Genomic DNA, 7,071 nt, shown 5'->3' with positions numbered 1-7,071 from the left:
TTTTTCTTTGCATGACATTCAGTCAGTTTCACACAATTTGTGTTTTGTAGACCTACAGTTAACATTTGGGGGTCTTTTTTGGTAGTTTGCATTTTTCATCATTTTCCTTCTGAGTCTGAGAGAAACGCAGTTTAAATCCTCAAAGCTGGCTTTGACCTGTCATGGACATGCGTGTATGCATGAGATTATAAAACTGGGTGTTCATACAAGAATGCGCCTGAAGTTTATCAAAGGAGCGAATGTGATTTATTGGGATCAGAAAAAGTGAAAAATATAAAGAGAGCATTTGAGCTAAATGTGGAGGGAGGCTGTATGGGTTCTGTGAATCAGACTGTGGGCTGATTGTGTGAAGCGAGGGAATGTTTCTGTTCACAGAAGATCACAAGAGCTTCAGCTTTGTATGAAACCGGTTTGAACGGGGAACATCAACTAAGAGCGCTCAGTTTGTTGATGGGCAGCAGATTTGACTTTTAAATGCCATGAAAGAACAGGTGTGTGGTCCAGAAAAGTGCTCTGCTGCTCCTCTGTCTGCTCCTCCTCGCTGTGACCAGAGGGAGGCAGCACCTCCTCCTTCCAGGAGGTTTCTGCTGTCTTTGTGTGTCTGTTTCTGTGTGCATTCTGTAGAGAATCTACTGAGGAGAGTCAGTAAGAGGCTCAGCTCTGACTCACAGGAAGCAGAAGCAGGTGAAAAAGCTGGAATTACTCACTACTTAATCACATTTTTAGCAAATGATGCAGGAATGTGAGCGGAAGCCTTGTTGGTTCAAAGAGAAAACAAGATGTTTGGATGACTATAAAAGTGTTTCATCACTCAGCTTCTAACTAATAAAGCTCTGAGCAGCCATTAAACTCAAGGCTGCCGCCTCCCTTAAAGCATTAAAACTCAGTAACTGTGACCCAGAGAGCCTCCCAGACCAGGAACTGAATAAATGCTGGCAGTGGAAATCCCCAGTGTTCATTTCAAAAGGGGAGGAGAAAACCTTTCTATTTAGTTTCTGTTATATTTTACTGTCACAAACTCGTGCTGATAACCCGATAGTTGCATTATTATTACGACTGTGGCATGCAAACTGAGAAATAAAAGTAATGTAAAACAAGCAAAATAAGATAAAGTATAATCTGTGCAGCCTTCCTCCTCATCTGGGAACACCATCTGGATGCCAGCGGGTCCTTCTCACGTCTCCCATCTTCGACCATCACAGTGTTCATCGATGTTCACTGTTGACTAAAAACTCTTTGTTATCTGTTTTAAATGATCCAAATGATTTCCCCTGACTGAAATATATTATGTCTTTAAAATCTTACCACTGTGGATATATTTAATGCTTGTTTACAGAAAACGTGTCAGATTCTCGTTAATCTCCTGAATTATTGGTTGAATTAACAATTCCTGTGAAAATATCGCCCAGGGACCTTTGTGCTTCCCCTGACCCTGCCAGATGTGCTTCCTCATGGGGGTTTTTGTAAAAGAAAAAATAAATAGATAGTGGTTGTTGGAAGAGGCCTGTTCAGACGCAGAGTTACCCCTCTGTGGGCTGTTGGTCTTTTTCACATTTTCTCAGATAATGATAAACCAGCAGACAGGATCTTAACCTTTGGGGTCTGAAACACCTGCAGGAACCTTCCTCTGCCTCTCCTCTTTTCTTACTCTGATAAGTCACACAATGGAGCAGATGCCAATCAGTGTAATCATTCATCCTGGAGCTTGACCTACTTGCATTTTAGTCCAGACCTACATTATATGATCTCCGTGCCCTGTGCCCTTATTTAAGGATTCTTACGGTTCCTGTAACACGGTGGCTTTTATGACCTTCTTCCAGCCTGTGTTCAGCAGCGTGTCGCGGATCCAAGCACGTACTATCTGAAGTCTTCTTGGCGGTTCACCAAACAGATAAGGCTGTTATTCATACAGTAAGCACTGGGATAGACCCTTTCCCCACATCCTTTTTGGCATCTCGATGCATTTCTTTGTATTTTCACCACACCTGGAGAGTAAAACACACACTCAGAGATCCACCGAGGCCCTGGAGTGAACAAGGAAATAGATAATCCATTTGCAAACTGAAACTCGATGGTGAGAGATAAAAGCTTCCAGTGAAACCTGCCTCTCTGGGCATCTCAGAGAAAATGGCTGCTGAGTGAGAGTAAGGATGGGGGTTGCTTTATTGGCACAGGAATGGATGTTAGTGTGATCCAGGCTCCTATTTTACAACAAACGAACACAAAAGGAGCCTTCATCTCCAGTTGGTCTGTTGTTGTGCTTATTCAGAGGGTCACATGACCAATTAACAAGTCAGCCAAGTTTTATCCTCGTAAAACAAACGTGCTCTGCTGAGTTAAATAAGTTGTCTTCAGAGATTCTGTCAAACATTAAGCAACACACCGATGATATCCCCGACGTGCTGTTTATCCTCTGATGGGAGGATGTGGAAGCAAAATGTTTCTTTATAGAATTACAGGATCAGGTCGCTGGTTTCCAGGCAAGAATCTCCTCAAATGATTGTTTTTGCTCAGTTTTCATTCTTATATTCACAGTAATAAATTGTTAACCTTGTTTACATGTTTTGTGAGTAATTATTAGATATTTAATGGCTAAATCCAAAAAATAAAATCTATATGAAATACTTGCACTATTTGCATTTAATATTAAATTTTAAATTGCTTGTATTTAATCTTCTTCAATACAGCGTGATGTTCATTTTATGGGCTGTGGTCACACAGATCGGCTTCCATCGGCAGAAAGAGGTGAAGATCGTGGCAGTGGAGAAGAAGATCAATGAGATTGTTTTACACAAGTCAGAAAACAAAGCTAACATCTGGGCCTTTAGTGCAAGGTTTAATCGGCACTTTTATTGGTTTTATCGGGTCCGGCTTGCCTCGGCATTGCTAAAAACACGACACCAAAGTGCAAATCCTCAGTTTAACAGAGAAATATATAAATATATATTTACCTTTCATCAGCTGGCAGCTTATTCTCTTCTTATTTTTAATTTTTTTTTAAACATATGTTTATTTCACATTTTGTTCATTTACAAACAGTGAACAACATAGAACAAGAAGGTACATACAAGAAAAAAAACTGGAAGACGTTTTTAACTGGAAGAAGGAAAAAAAAGGAAGACGTTTTTAACCACAAAATAAAACACGTAAACACATCTTACACATCGCTTGTGTAAGAATCATGGTGGTAGAAAGATAAATAAATGAAAAATATGTGAATAAATAAATGCATATATCTATATATACACACACATATACATACATGTAAAGGTCTAAATGTGTATACTAAATCAAGATAGTTTGAAAAGATGGATAAACCTTCAGTTCAGCCATCGACTTCAATATCATTTTTCTAAAGGAAATTACAGAAAACCTTCCAGGTTTTCCAAAACTTGTCAGGCTTATTTTTCGTGGTGTCGCTCATCTTTTCTAAAGCCAGTAAAAAGACATTCCTGTTAACTATTGCAAAGTAGAACAAGGTTTATCCCTTTTCCATGAGCAGCCTATACATCTTTCAGCTTCCAGAAAACAAATATCGAGGAAGGATTTTTCCTTTTTGGAAGTCACAAAGTTGTCCGGGTGAATATTTAATAAACTTTGGTTTGAGAGGTGTTTGAGAGGTGTTTCTTTTTCAGTGATTCGACTGGCCAGGTTCAACACTTTTTCCTAAAAAGAGCGCATCAGAGGGCATTCAATGCAACGGAATAAAGAACCTTTTTGTTGCTTACATTTAATGCAAGTATCTGGGATATTTGGGTTAAAAAGGTGCAGCTCACTTGGGGTTATATACTGTCTGCTTATCCATTTGTATTGTAGTAATTTAGAGTTTGTATTTATAGTTTGAGCTGTTAAACAAGCTCCGGCCCGTTCTTCCTCTTTGGATTTATTCACAAACAAGTTATAAAGAAAGCACACCTGAGCCCCTTGGAGTCTGAAAATCTCCTCAAAAAGTTTCAACCTCTTACATCGCTTGGCCAGTACGAACTTCTCAATTGAAGATATTTAAAGAAGTGTTTTGAGGGCATTCCATACGTGGCCTTAAGAAGGTGTGATTGTCTCTAAAGAGGTCAGCCAGCTTCTTCTCTTTGCTGCTGTGTGGGCCTGGCATCGTTGCTCAGGTCAACAATAGAAAACTCGCCTAATCCTCTCACAGATGAATGATTATCAGAAGGTGCTGTTTTACAGAATTATCTGTATTTATCCACGGTGGGGCTCAGGCTAAATGCAAAGGCACATTGGACACCTGCTTTGTTTTTAAGTGTGAAAGAAATGAGTTTGAAGAGAATCAAAGAAGTGTCTTCAACGTCATGCTGTGCGTCACAAACACAAAAGCTAATAATCTTCATGATCTACTATTTAGTTTCACCTAATAAGCAACTTCGGGCAGCAAGGAGCCGGAGAACATGTGGAAAGCTTTAGCAGCACTGTAACACAGAACACAGATTACATTAAATACAGGAGAACACCTTCTATTAGTCTTCACAATCAAACATTTACTGTCATCAGAACTGAGTCGTTTGAATTAGTGGTGAATTATTACATCTAAAACTTCATCTCAATGGATTGTCATTTTCACTGGCTTTTCCTCAGCATCTATGTTATCTATTAAAGTGTGATAAAGTGTTAGACTTACAACAAGCGCTGCAGGAACCAGCTGGACAGAAGTTTTATCAACGAGCTCAAATACCCTGATGGAGCCACTTTAGTGTGAATTACAAAAAAAGACCTGCTTCACACTAAAAAAACTCAGACTTAGTTTGTTTTTTGACACAATCCAACAGAAAACCTCCTCGTTCTTTCTGCCTACTATAAAATATGATGTGCACTCTGCTTTAAAGGGGCCTGTCAGACTCATTTACAGCTCTATACTTTGGTTTTGGGAGTTAACATGAAGCACAGCTCAGTTCTTATCTATCTTCTACAGGCTATTCGTCCATCCCTCAGTGCTGTCTCAAAGGACCTGTGTCAGCTCATGTCCCTTTAGGACGACACTGTAAAACAGGGATGGTCACATCCAGGACCGCGGCCCTCCGGGACCGACTTTGGACATCCCTGCTGTAAAATCACTGCTTCTGCTCATGTCTGTTTCTGTATTCAGCTGCTTAAGTAACTACAGCATGTGTCTGTGACCCTCTTATAAATCACTCTGTTTTGTTCAAAGTCTCTGTATACTGTATCTGATGCTCTTAAATATAGAAATAAAGATATTTTCTCTCTGTACACTGTATCTGATTAGAGTCCTGCACTGGAGCCCTAGGCCCGAGGGGCCCGACGGCCCAACAGCCCGAGGGCCGGGCTTCGGGCCGACGACCGTATAATTACCTCGGACACGGGCCGGGCTTGGGCACTTTTATTTTTCAATTCAATTATAAAAAAAATAAATAAATAAATAAATAAATTCAATTGAATTATTAAAAAAACAAAAAACCTGCTAATTAAAGAACTGTGTTGTGTTTAAATGAAAACAATTGAACGCAGCAGCATCTGCTCTGCCCCGCGCCAGCACCTCCCTTATATAGGCATACGGACTCACACAGTCCTCCAACATGCCTTAAAGCAATACTATGTAACATTTCTACCTTAAAATAACAGCTTGAAAAAAATTGTGCGGCTAGAATGAGTTTTAATATTACGATTGGCCTGTCTCCTATGCCCTTCGGGGGTCTGAGTTGGAAAAACAGCGCTATGTAACTTTGCTGGAGCGGCCCGGGAGCTGAGCGGAAGTACTTCGACTTGCTTTCTGGCACACCTACCGCAAAAACAAATAGACCCCTCTCACGCTTCCAGGTACATTTGATTACTCTTACCTTCTCGGTCGACATAGCTTGCACCTTCTGACTCCTCGCCGGTTCGTCAACAAACGTGAAACGTGGAAGCGAAAGGGTGTTGTATTTACGACAGTGTAACCGTACATTACCTCCAAGCCTGTAGGGGGAGCTCCATAGTGGGCTTTTTGAGAAGTTACATTGTATTGCTTTAAACACAGATGAGCTGGCTGAAGTAGTCCCAGTAGCAACAACAAAGCAAGGCTGCTCAATTTCTCCATTGATAAAATAAATTCACAACTCTACAACATAAACATTCATGTAGAATATAGCATATACTTTGTTGTCTACAGTAGTAGATCAACCCTCATCTTACTTTGAAGCTCCCAGATCAAGGAAGTGACGTCGACGCAGCTTTAGCTGCAGAGAAGCTATTAGGCTTGTGTTTATAATAATAAACTCCTGGACTATTTTCAAACTTCCAAATGCATCGTTTTGTGAGTACAGACCATATTTGTACAACTGTAGAAGTTTGGTGTCATGGCATGTGATTTTAGTGTGGTAATTTTGGAGATACTGCCAGAGTCCGTTAGCGCTTGTACTAAGCTATTCGGGATAACTCGGTAACTCAGCTGATGTTCAGCCAATATCGGAAAAACTTCGGCTGGGCTACTTGGCTGGATGTCACGGTTCAAATGACCCCAGGGTGAATCTACTCCGAGCCGTGGTGAGAGCGCACGATTGCGTGATGTCTCCCCAGATGGTCTGTGCCTACGAGTTCTCAAGCTGCTGATCGAAACATGAGCCCCTATTTTAACCTGCTCTTTTATGTCCATTTTGATCTGTCAGAAACCGTTTGCTTATTCACAGAAAAATAGAATGCTGTTTTTTTCTAATTGCAGAGCGTTATCCCATTTTCAGAGCGGCAGATTGAATTTACGAACGCACTCAATGAATATAGCGTTCTATCGCTAAAACATTGTTATGGGAGGTTAAAAAAAAAAAAAAAAAAGTCGGGCCGGGTTCGGGCCTGAGAATTCTGATAACCTGTCGGACCGGGCCGGGCTGGGGCTCCACCCCCTCGGGCCAGGGCCGGGCTCGGGCCCAGATAATAGGCCTGTGCAGGGCACTATATCTGATGCTCTTAAACATAGAAATAAAGATATTTTCTGTCTCTACACTGTATCTGATGCTCTCAAACATAGAAATAAAGATATTTTCTGTCTCTACACTGTATCTGATGCTCTCAAACATAGAAATAAAGATATTTTCTCTCTGTACACTGTATCTGATGCTCTCAAACATA

The 7,071-nt window shown here is 40.7% G+C and overlaps 1 protein-coding gene across 1 annotated transcript in view; it reads left to right on the top strand.

Annotated features, from left to right (window-relative positions):
- The window catches only part of LOC142401564 (claudin-4-like), a 31,470-nt gene that overhangs the window by 22,890 nt on the left and 1,509 nt on the right, over positions 1 to 7,071 (top strand). The window lies entirely within an intron of this gene.

The sequence above is a fragment of the Odontesthes bonariensis genome, chromosome 16 (assembly GCF_027942865.1).
Source record: "Odontesthes bonariensis isolate fOdoBon6 chromosome 16, fOdoBon6.hap1, whole genome shotgun sequence".
In the NCBI taxonomy this organism is placed as follows: domain Eukaryota; kingdom Metazoa; phylum Chordata; class Actinopteri; order Atheriniformes; family Atherinopsidae; genus Odontesthes; species Odontesthes bonariensis.
The sequence above is the reverse complement of the archived record's forward strand: the minus strand, read 5'-3'. Positions and strand labels throughout refer to the sequence as shown.